The sequence below is a fragment of the Salmo salar genome, chromosome 18, assembly GCF_965601325.2.
Source record: "Salmo salar chromosome 18, fSalSal1, whole genome shotgun sequence".
NCBI lineage: Eukaryota > Metazoa > Chordata > Actinopteri > Salmoniformes > Salmonidae > Salmo > Salmo salar.
In genome coordinates, this window is record NC_138308.1 from 88,952,089 (window position 1) to 88,964,312 (window position 12,224).

The following is a 12,224-nucleotide window of genomic DNA, read 5'->3' on the forward strand; positions in this document are numbered from 1 at the left end:
TAGTAGACCTACATAGCACACAGAGGTATACAGTATCCATCATAGTAGACCTACACAGCACACAGAGGTATACAGTATCCATCATGGTAGACCTACACAGCACACAGAGGTATACAGTATCCATCATAGTAGACCTACACAGCACACAGAGGTATACAGTATCCATCATAGTAGACCTACACAGCACACAGAGGTATACAGTATCCATCATAGTAGACCTACACAGCACACAGAGGTATACAGTATCCATCATAGTAGACCTACACAGCACACAGAGGTATACAGTATCCATCATAGTAGACCTACACAGCACACAGAGCTATACAGTACCCATCATAGTAGACCTACACAGCACACAGAGGTATACAGTATCCATCATAGTAGACCTACACAGCACACAGAGGTATACAGTATCCATCATAGTAGACCTACACAGCACACAGAGGTATACAGTATCCATCATAGTAGACCTACACAGCACACAGAGGTACAGTATCCATCATAGTAGACCTACACAGCACACAGAGGTATACAGTATCCATCATCACACATAGTAAACCATGTAGTTTAACGATTGATTCCGAAGTTTTGTGTCTGTATCTTGTGGAATAACATTTGAAGTATGTATCCATCATTTGATGAAGAAAATGTATTGACAATGTACAAAATACATTGTGAACGACAAAAAAGTTTAAGTTCAACATTTTATTAAACAAATTGGAGACAGTAAACACTCCTGAAATAGACATTAGAGGGAGGTCCATCAGTAGCCTTGGTAACAAGGCCTGGGGTAGAGGGAGGTCCATCAGTACCATTGGTAACAAGGCCTGGGGTAGAGGGAGTTCCATCAGTAGCCTTGGTAACAAGGCCTGGGGTAGAGGGAGGTCCATCAGTACCATTGGTAACAAGGCCTGGGGTAGAGGGAGGTCCATCAGTACCATTGGTAACAAGGCCTGTAGTAGAGGGAGGTCCATTAGTACCATTGTTAACAAGGCCTGGGGTAGAGGGAGCTCCATTAGTGCCATTGGTAACAAGGCCTGGGGTAGAGGGAGGTCCATCAGTAGCCTTGAAAACAAGGCCTGGGGTAGAGGGAGTTCCATCAGTACCATTGGTAACAAGGCCTGGGGTAGAGGGAGGTCCATCAGTAGCCTTGGTAACAAGGCCTGGGGTAGAGGGAGGTTCTAACCGATCTCTGATGATACAAGCAGGTGCAAAGGGGACACAACATGTCCTTGTCCCAGTCCTGTCTTCTTCTGTCTCTGATTCACTTTCACTTATGGTGACAGAGAGATGCTCCCCACCCTGTTCACCTTCTGGACAGGGACTGAACTGAGATCTTGAACACTTCTCTTTAAAAGTAATACATCGGAATAATTTGTTGGAGCTCTCTCCCGTATAGTAGACCTACATAGCACACAGAGGTATACAGTATCCATCATAGTAGACCTACATAGCACACAGAGGTATACAGTATCCATCATAGTAGACCTACACAGCACACAGAGGTATACAGTATCCATCATGGTAGACCTACACAGCACACAGAGGTATACAGTATCCATCATAGTAGACCTACACAGCACACAGAGGTATACAGTATCCATCATAGTAGACCTACACAGCACACAGAGGTATACAGTATCCATCATAGTAGACCTACACAGCACACAGAGGTATACAGTATCCATCATAGTAGACCTACACAGCACACAGAGGTATACAGTATCCATCATAGTAGACCTACACAGCACACAGAGCTATACAGTACCCATCATAGTAGACCTACACAGCACACAGAGGTATACAGTATCCATCATAGTAGACCTACACAGCACACAGAGGTATACAGTATCCATCATAGTAGACCTACACAGCACACAGAGGTATACAGTATCCATCATAGTAGACCTACACAGCACACAGAGGTACAGTATCCATCATAGTAGACCTACACAGCACACAGAGGTATACAGTATCCATCATCACACATAGTAAACCATGTAGTTTAACGATTGATTCCGAAGTTTTGTGTCTGTATCTTGTGGAATAACATTTGAAGTATGTATCCATCATTTGATGAAGAAAATGTATTGACAATGTACAAAATACATTGTGAACGACAAAAAAGTTTAAGTTCAACATTTTATTAAACAAATTGGAGACAGTAAACACTCCTGAAATAGACATTAGAGGGAGGTCCATCAGTAGCCTTGGTAACAAGGCCTGGGGTAGAGGGAGGTCCATCAGTACCATTGGTAACAAGGCCTGGGGTAGAGGGAGTTCCATCAGTAGCCTTGGTAACAAGGCCTGGGGTAGAGGGAGGTCCATCAGTACCATTGGTAACAAGGCCTGGGGTAGAGGGAGGTCCATCAGTACCATTGGTAACAAGGCCTGGGGTAGAGGGAGTTCCATCAGTAGCCTTGGTAACAAGGCCTGGGGTAGAGGGAGGTCCATCAGTACCATTGGTAACAAGGCCTGGGGTAGAGGGAGGTCCATCAGTACCATTGGTAACAAGGCCTGTAGTAGAGGGAGGTCCATTAGTACCATTGTTAACAAGGCCTGGGGTAGAGGGAGCTCCATTAGTGCCATTGGTAACAAGGCCTGGGGTAGAGGGAGGTCCATCAGTAGCCTTGAAAACAAGGCCTGGGGTAGAGGGAGTTCCATCAGTACCATTGGTAACAAGGCCTGGGGTAGAGGGAGGTCCATCAGTAGCCTTGGTAACAAGGCCTGGGGTAGAGGGAGGTTCTAACCGATCTCTGATGATACAAGCAGGTGCAAAGGGGACACAACATGTCCTTGTCCCAGTCCTGTCTTCTTCTGTCTCTGATTCACTTTCACTTATGGTGACAGAGAGATGCTCCCCACCCTGTTCACCTTCTGGACAGGGACTGAACTGAGATCTCCAACAATTCCCTTTAAACCACGCAGCCATTGTTTCTTTCAATCTACCTCCAAGAAAATAGAAAACAACAGCAGCTAGGATGAACACCAAAACAACCACCACCACCACCATTGTTGGCCTTCCTGTGTCGTCGCAGTGCTTCTCTTTGGGAGTGACAGTGAGAGTGACAGCTCCTGGATTTCCTCTCTGGTGGTCAGGGCCGAAGAAGCACCAGTATGTCCCCTGATCAGAACGGCGTGGGTTGGTGAGGTTGAAGGAAATATCTCCCTTTCGGTAACCATCCATGGACACAGATACCCTGTCCTCATACCCAGAGCCATAGGTTATATACCCTCCACTGATGGTAAACACATTCTGTCCATCTTTAAAACATTGGATATCTCTCTCACTGTCCTTTGTCCATTTTCCAGTGAAGCCATGGAAGGGAAGTGTGACATTACCTCCAACAAGGAAAGATATTTCAGTGGGGACCAAGACTTCTAGTTCTACATCCTGTAAAACCTTGTTGTTGCAGACACACTCATACCACCCCATGTCATTGTACTCAGCTGAGGAGATGGTGAGAGAGAGGTTTCCATTCTGGAGTTGAACCCTGTTCTCATAACCCTCTCCTGGGATTAAATTATTTCCGTCAAATGTAGCAACTGTCTTGTTACAGAAGCTCCCTGCAGCACCCTGACAATGCCTCCACTCCATGACACCCCCATGACATGATCCAGAGAAGGGAAGTATGATCCTGTCATTCAACATCACTGTTATGTGATCAGACAAACAGTATTTAGCAACAAGTGCAAACAGGAAAAAGGTGATGACTCGTCCCCCCTTCATAATCGACACAGTTCTCTCTGGCAGTGCTCACGTCCTCAATTTGGTTTCCGGGAATTTTGTTGTTCTTGGCGGTTGGCAGCTCTTTTATGCACATACAGAAATCTCACTTCAGGGAAGAACTCACTTTAGGGAAGATGGTGACTCATCCCCCTTAACCGAATATTGACTGCTCCTCCCCTTACCGAGGTTTATACTGCTGCTGTTTTTGTTCAAGAGTTCTGGATGCAATATGTTTTATTTTCTTATAAGAATATTACGTTACACACTAATATAATGTAAATGAATGTAGTTGATTAACTTTGTATTTTTCGGGGGTCGGGAATTGGGGATCGGGGACACGCTCACAGCCCAGGTCTCTTGATCGTCAACGCTACAGATTCTAGTTGGAGGCAACCCACTTTTTCATCGTCATACCAGCAGACTAATACAACTACCACAACCATGTCCCTGTGTCCTCCGTTCCCTTTTCTTAAATATCATAATGTCATCATATCCAATTTGTAAGTCGCTCTGGATAAGAGCGTCTGCTAAATAACGTAAATGTAAAAGTAAAATATTTAAACATTATCATTATATACATTATACTATCGTTATATTTCTTTTGTACAGAAATTATCTGACAGTTCCAAACTCAAATCAGAAGATTTCTACATTTATTCAAGGAGTTTATGAAATATGTTTATTCAAGTAGTATATTTTCCATTTGCAAGTATTACAAGGAATACATTGGAATTCTTCGTTGGAGCTCTCTCCCATACAGTAGGCCTACATAGCACACAGAGGTATACAGTAAAACAGTCATAAATGGAACAAATACAAAATATAAGTAGAACAACAATAAAAACACTACAGTCATCAATGCTAATAACAGCAGTCAGATAAAAGCTATTCTTGAACCTGGTATTCCTGCTGTCCTTCCTCCACACAGTCAGCCTGCCCGACTGTCCTGTACCTCCCTCTGGATGGCAGCGGTGGCAGAGTAGAGAGAGAAACCGATGAAGTGAGGAAGTCATGCTGGTAGCGGAGGAGAGAGTAGAGAGAGACAGGACGGTGCTGTAGGACATGCTGCTGGCTGGTAGTGGAGTCCAGTAGAGAGTAGAGAGAGACAGGACGGTGCTGTAGGACATGCTGGTGGCTGGTAGTGGAGTCCAGTAGAGAGTAGAGAGAGACAGGACGGTGTTGTAGGACATGCTGGTAGCTGGTAGTGGAGTCCAGTAGAGAGTAGAGAGAGACAGGACGGTGCTGTAGAACATGCTGGTGGCTGGTAGCGGAGTCCAGTAGAGAGTAGAGAGAGACAGGACGGTGCTGTAGGACATGCTGGTGGCTGGTAGTGGAGTCCAGTAGAGAGTAGAGAGAGACAGGACGGTGCTGTAGGACATGCTGGTGGCTGGTAGTGGAGTCCAGTAGAGAGTAGAGAGAGACAGGACGGTGTTGTAGGACATGCTGGTAGCTGGTAGTGGAGTCCAGTAGAGAGTAGAGAGAGACAGGACGGTGCTGTAGGACATGCTGGTGGCTGGTAGTGGAGTCCAGTAGAGAGTAGAGAGAGACAGGACGGTGCTGTAGGACATGCTGGTGGCTGGTAGTGGAGTCCAGTAGAGAGTAGAGAGAGACAGGACGGTGCTGTAGGACATGCTGGTGGCTGGTAGTGGAGTCCAGTAGAGAGTAGAGAGAGACAGGACGGTGCTGTAGGACATGCTGCTGGCTGGTAGTGGAGTCCAGTAGAGAGTAGAGAGAGACAGGACGGTGCTGTAGGACATGCTGCTGGCTGGTAGTGGAGTCCAGTAGAGAGTAGAGAGAGACAGGACGGTGCTGTAGGACATGCTGGTGGCTGGTAGTGGAGTCCAGTAGAGAGTAGAGAGAGACAGGACGGTGCTGTAGGACATGCTGGTGGCTGGTAGTGGAGTCCAGTAGAGAGTAGAGAGAGACAGGACGGTGCTGTAGGACATGCTGGTGGCTGGTAGTGGAGTCCAGTAGAGAGTAGAGAGAGACAGGACGGTGCTGTAGGACATGCTGGTGGCTGGTAGTGGAGTCCAGTAGAGAGTAGAGAGAGACAGGACGGTGCTGTAGGACATGCTGGTGGCTGGTAGTGGAGTCCAGTAGAGAGTAGAGAGAGACAGGACGGTGCTGTAGGACATGCTGGTGGCTGGTAGTGGAGTCCAGTAGAGAGTAGAGAGAGACAGGACGGTGCAGTAGGACATGCTGGTGCTCTATTGTTCCTGACGTGATGTTTCCTTGGTCTTGGATACACAGGTCCTGTGTAGGTCCTGAAGGTCCTGTAGGCTAGACAATAGAGAGGCGGTGGGAGAGACTGGCCCGTTGCCAGTCAGAGAACAGGGACAAAACAGTCCTCTGTTCAGCCAAGTTGTTCTCTCCCGCACCGGATCCAATTTCAACGCGCGGCTCAGAGGCCGCAAACACAAATTCTATCAATTTATGGATCTCTGAAATCTCGCTGACCTTAAGACATTGTCCGATCCGTTGCGGGGCAAGATAGAGTGAAAATGATAGACTGCCAACAAATCAGGTGCATGTCGACGCTGAATGTGGGCAGTGGAGGTGGGAGTGGCAGCGCAGTGCCCGTTGAAGTGGGTGAGTCATTATGGTGGCTAGTATCCGAGTAGAGAGACACGACTGTTGCAGTACAGTGTGTGTGTAGTCGGGGAGAATGCAGTGTGTGTGTAGTCGGGGCGGATGCAGTGTGTGTGTAGTCGGGGCGGATGCATAGTGCGTGTAGTTGGGGCGGCCTTCTGACACTGAGGAAGTGAAAGACTCTCGGCCGCCGAGCCAAAACAAGCTACACCCCAGATAGCAGAGCTGCTCAGCGGCTTCACTGGCAGGGTGCTCACAATATGCTCAAAGTCTAACCGTTCTCCTCCTGACCGACACCACTACAGCTGTTAGTCGGAGGCAAGCCGCTTTTTCATCGTCAAACCCTGTGGCCTCTGTTCCCTTTTCTTAAATATCATTATATTTACACAATATCATTATATACATTATACTATCATTATATTCCTGTGGTGCAGAAATGATCTGATAGTTCCAAACTCAATCAAATACTTTTTGAAGTTTATTCAAGTAGTTTATTCAAGTAGTTTCCTCAAGTAGTACCCTATATTTGCCATTTGCAAAATATCTATTAACAGTAATACATACATTGGAATTCTACGTTGGAGCTCTCTCAGATAAAGTACAAAACACACATCGAGGAATACAGGAAAAAAAAGTCCGAAATTGAAAATGTGAAAATATCATGAATATAACAATACGCCCAGAGTGGTAAAATTATTAAATAAACAGTAGTCATGAATGCTAAAGTGCTAAAAACAGCAGTCAGATAAAAACTATTCTTGAACCTGGTAGTGGAGGCGCTCCTGTCCTTCCCCCACCAAGTAAATTTGGCCAAGGAGTTCTCCCGCCCCGGATCAACTTTCAACGCAAATTAAATCACATTTTCGATCTCTGAAATCTCTCTGTAGAGAGACAGGCTCTCTTCTATCAGGAGTTATGACACTATACAGTTGTTCGGCCCGGTAGCGCGCAAGACTGCGTGAAAATGACCTACTGCCAACAAATCAGGTGCATGTCGCCGCAGAGTGCAGGTACTGGAGGAGGTGGCGCAGTGTGTCTAGTCCGGAAGGGTGCACAGTGCGCTAAATTGGGGCGGCCTTCTGACACTGAGGAAGTGAAAGACTCATCCACCAAGCCTAAACGAGCTACACCCCAGATAGCAGAGCTGCTCTGTGGCTTAAATGGCAGGGTGCTCACGATTCTTCCCGCAGATCGCTTTGTCTTCAGTCTTTCAAGAAAAGGTTAGTTTACAAATACTCCAAAAACTTCTGATTTTGATTTAATGTTTTTTTTATTTTTAATCCTAGACCCCATCTCCACAGGAGTCCTTTTGCCTTTTGGTAGGCCGTCATTGTAAATAATAATATTTTCTTAACTCACTTGCCTAGTTAAAAAGGTTAAATAAAAATAAAATATAATAAATAAAAAAATAACATTTATTTTCTATCACCATAACAGTGATGTTGAATGACCCTGTTACACCCCCTGTTCTGGATCATGACATGGTGGCAGAAATAAGAAGGGAAAGAAAGAACCATAGAATAAATGGAACATTCTGCTGTCTCTCCGTAGATCAAACACCAAGAAAAGTCATCCTCTCAGTAACAAGCACCAGCGTGTCTCTCTCTACTCTGAAGTCCCCAACCCACTGAATTCCTTTCTGATCTGAACGAGGACACATACATTTTACACGTCACATTTCAGCAACCAATGGTTGTGTGCCAAGTCATTGACAATAATAAAGTACATATTTAACGTAGACCGCTCCGTCCTCAGTCTTTTAAAGGAAAGGTTTTTATATCGAGGAGGCTGTTGGTTTGTATTCTCACAGCACTAGAAAAAAGGAATTCCTCAAAATCCATTGTGAGACTATCAACTTCATAGGGTTCTTCACTAACAATGTCGAGACAGACTATAGACAGGCAAGAAGTGCAATGTCTAACAGCGAGGTGCAGTGGAAACAACGTGGAGCTGAACACAAAGAAGAGAAAGGACATGGTAGAGGATTTTAGGAAGCAGGAGATAATCACATTGCTGTCAATAAAGGAGATACTGAGGTGGATCTGGTGGACTGTTTTAATGACACGTTCAAAACAACCGGGACGTCGGAAAATCTACAACTTCAGTGCGATGTGGACTTTTATAATTCCAGGCCATAAATATCTCTCCCCACTGGGTACAGATGTCAATTCTACGTTGGTTCAATGTAATTTAATTGAAATGACTTTGAAACAACGTTGATTCAACCAGTGTGTGCCCAGTGGGTCCCGACCAGAAATGGTCAACCAACACAAACCTACTCTGTGGAGGTATGAGACCGTCGGGTAGGCAGAGGTACAGGACCATCCGGGTAAGTTTACTGGCTGGAGGAAGGACAGGAGCACCTTCACTACCACATTCAACTAAAGCTTTTATCTGACTGCTGTTATTAGCATTGATGACTGTTGTGTTTTTATTGTTGTTCTACTTATATTTTGTATTTGTTCCATTTATGACTGTTTTACTGTATACCTCTGTGTGCTATGTAGGCCTACTGTATGGGAGAGAGCTCCAACGAAGAATTCCTATGTATTACTTGTAATACTTGCAAATGGAAAATATACTACTTGAATAAACTTTTTTCATAAACTCCTTGAATAAATGTAGAATTTTTTGGATTTGAGTTTGGAACTGTCAGATAATTTCTGTACCAGAGAAATATAACGATAGTATAATGTATATAATGATATTGTGTATATACGATGATATTTAAGAAAAGGGAACGGAGGACACAGGGACATGGTTGTGGTAGTTGTATTAGTCTGCTGGTTTGACGATGAAAAAGCGGGTTGCCTCCGACTAGAATCTGTAGCGTTGACGATCAAGAGACCTGGGCTGTGAGCGTGTCCCCGATCCCCAATTCCCGACCCCCGAAAAATACAAAGTTAATCAACTACATTCATTTACATTATATTAGTGTGTAACGTAATATTCTTATAAGAAAATAAAACATATTGCATCCAGAACTCTTGAACAAAAACAGCAGCATTATAAACCTCGGTAAGGGGAGGAGCAGTCAATATTCGGTTAAGGGGGATGAGTCACCATCTTCCCTAAAGTGAGTTCTTCCCTGAAGTGAGATTTCTGTATGTGCATAAAAGAGCTGCCAACCGTCAAGAACAACAAAATTCCCGGAAACCAAATTGAGGACGTGAGCACTGCCAGAGAGAACTGTGTCGATTATGAAGGGGGGACCAGTCATCACCTTTTTCCTGTTTGCACTTGTTGCAAAATACTGCTTGTCTGATCACATAACAGTGATGTTGAATGACAGGATCATACTTCCCTTCTCTGGATCATGTCATGGGGGTGTCATGGAGTGGAGGCATTGTCAGGGTGCTGCAGGGAGCTTCTGTAACAAGACAGTTGCTACATTTGACGGAAATAATTTAATCCCAGGAGAGGGTTATGAGAACAGGGTTCAACTCCAGAATGGAAACCTCTCTCTCACCATCTCCTCAGCTGAGTACAATGACATGGGGTGGTATGAGTGTGTCTGCAACAACAAGGTTTTACAGGATGTAGAACTAGAAGTCTTGGTCCCCACTGAAATATCTTTCCTTGTTGGAGATAATGTCACACTTCCCTTCCATGGCTTAACTGGAAAATGGACAAAGGACAGTGAGATATATATCCAATGTTTTAAAGATGGACATATTGTGTTTACCATCAGTGGAGGGTATATAACCTATGGCTCTGGGTATCAGGACAGGGTATCTGTGTCCATGGATGGTTACCGAAAGGGAGATATTTCCTTCATCCTCACCAACCTACGCCGTTCTGATCAGGGGACATACTGGTGCTTCTTTGGCCCTGACTACCAGAGAGGATATCCAGGAGCTGTCACTCTCACTGTCACTCCCAAAGAGAAGCACTGCGACGACACAGGAAGGCCAACAATGGTGGTGGTGGTGGTGGTGGTTGTTTTGGTGATCATCCTAGCTGCTGTTGTTTTCTATTTTCTTGGAGGTAGATTGAAAGAAACAATGGCTGCGTGGTTTAAAGGGAATTGTTGGAGATCTCAGTTCAGTCCCTGTCCAGAAGGTGAACAGGGTGGGGAGCATCTCTCTGTCACCATAAGTGAAAGTGAATCAGAGACAGAAGAAGACAGGACTGGGACAAGGACATGTTGTGTCCCCTTTGCACCTGCTTGTATCATCAGAGATCGGTTAGAACCTCCCTCTACCCCAGGCCTTGTTACCAAGGCTACTGATGGACCTCCCTCTACCCCAGGCCTTGTTACCAAGGCTACTGATGGACCTCCCTCTACCCCAGGCCTTGTTAACAATGGTACTAATGGACCTCCCTCTACCCCAGGCCTTGTTACCAATGGTACTAATGGACCTCCCTCTACTACAGGCCTTGTTACCAATGGTACTGATGGACCTCCCTCTACCCCAGGCCTTGTTACCAATGGTACTGATGGACCTCCCTCTACCCCAGGCCTTGTTACCAAGGCTACTGATGGAACTCCCTCTACCCCAGGCCTTGTTACCAATGGTACTGATGGACCTCCCTCTACCCCAGGCCTTGTTACCAAGGCTACTGATGGACCTCCCTCTAATGTCTATTTCAGGAGTGTTTACTGTCTCCAATTTGTTTAATAAAATGTTGAACTTAAACTTTTTTGTCGTTCACAATGTATTTTGTACATTGTCAATACATTTTCTTCATCAAATGATTGATACATACTTCAAATGTTATTCCACAAGATACAGACACAAAACTTCGGAATCAATCGTTAAACTACATGGTTTACTATGTGTGATGATGGATACTGTATACCTCTGTGTGCTGTGTAGGTCTACTATGATGGATACTGTACCTCTGTGTGCTGTGTAGGTCTACTATGATGGATACTGTATACCTCTGTGTGCTGTGTAGGTCTACTATGATGGATACTGTATACCTCTGTGTGCTGTGTAGGTCTACTATGATGGATACTGTATACCTCTGTGTGCTGTGTAGGTCTACTATGATGGGTACTGTATAGCTCTGTGTGCTGTGTAGGTCTACTATGATGGATACTGTATACCTCTGTGTGCTGTGTAGGTCTACTATGATGGATACTGTATACCTCTGTGTGCTGTGTAGGTCTACTATGATGGATACTGTATACCTCTGTGTGCTGTGTAGGTCTACTATGATGGATACTGTATACCTCTGTGTGCTGTGTAGGTCTACTATGATGGATACTGTATACCTCTGTGTGCTGTGTAGGTCTACCATGATGGATACTGTATACCTCTGTGTGCTGTGTAGGTCTACTATGATGGATACTGTATACCTCTGTGTGCTATGTAGGTCTACTATACGGGAGAGAGCTCCAACAAATTATTCCGATGTATTACTTTTAAAGAGAAGTGTTCAAGATCTCAGTTCAGTCCCTGTCCAGAAGGTGAACAGGGTGGGGAGCATCTCTCTGTCACCATAAGTGAAAGTAAATCAGAGACAGAAGAAGACAGGACTGGGACAAGGACATGTTGTGTCCCCTTTGCACCTGCTTGTATCATCAGAGATCGGTTAGAACCTCCCTCTACCACAGGCCTTGTTACCAATGGTACTGATGGAACTCCCTCTACCCCAGGCCTTGTTACTAATGGTACTGATGGACCTCCCTCTACCCCAGGCCTTGTTACCAATGGTACTGATGGACCTCCCTCTACCCCAGGCCTTGTTACTAATGGTACTGATGGACCTCCCTCTACCCCAGGCCTTGTTACCAATGGTACTGATGGACCTCCCTCTACCCCAGGCCTTGTTACCAATGGTACTGATGGGCCTCCCTCTACCCCAGGCCTTGTTAACAATGGTACTAATGGACCTCCCTCTACCCCAGGCCTTGTTACCAATGGTACTGATGGACCTCCCTCTACCCCAGGCCTTG

General features: G+C 45.3%; 1 long non-coding RNA gene across 1 annotated transcript; it reads left to right on the plus strand.

Moving 5' to 3' along the window:
* The first annotated feature begins 7,221 nt into the window (after window positions 1–7,221).
* On the plus strand, window positions 7,222–8,939 carry LOC123728757 (uncharacterized). The gene is made up of 2 exons (XR_014381446.1): window positions 7,222–7,539; window positions 7,871–8,939. It is a non-coding gene; the product is annotated as an uncharacterized LOC123728757 (long non-coding RNA).
* The last annotated feature ends 3,285 nt before the right edge of the window (window positions 8,940–12,224 follow it).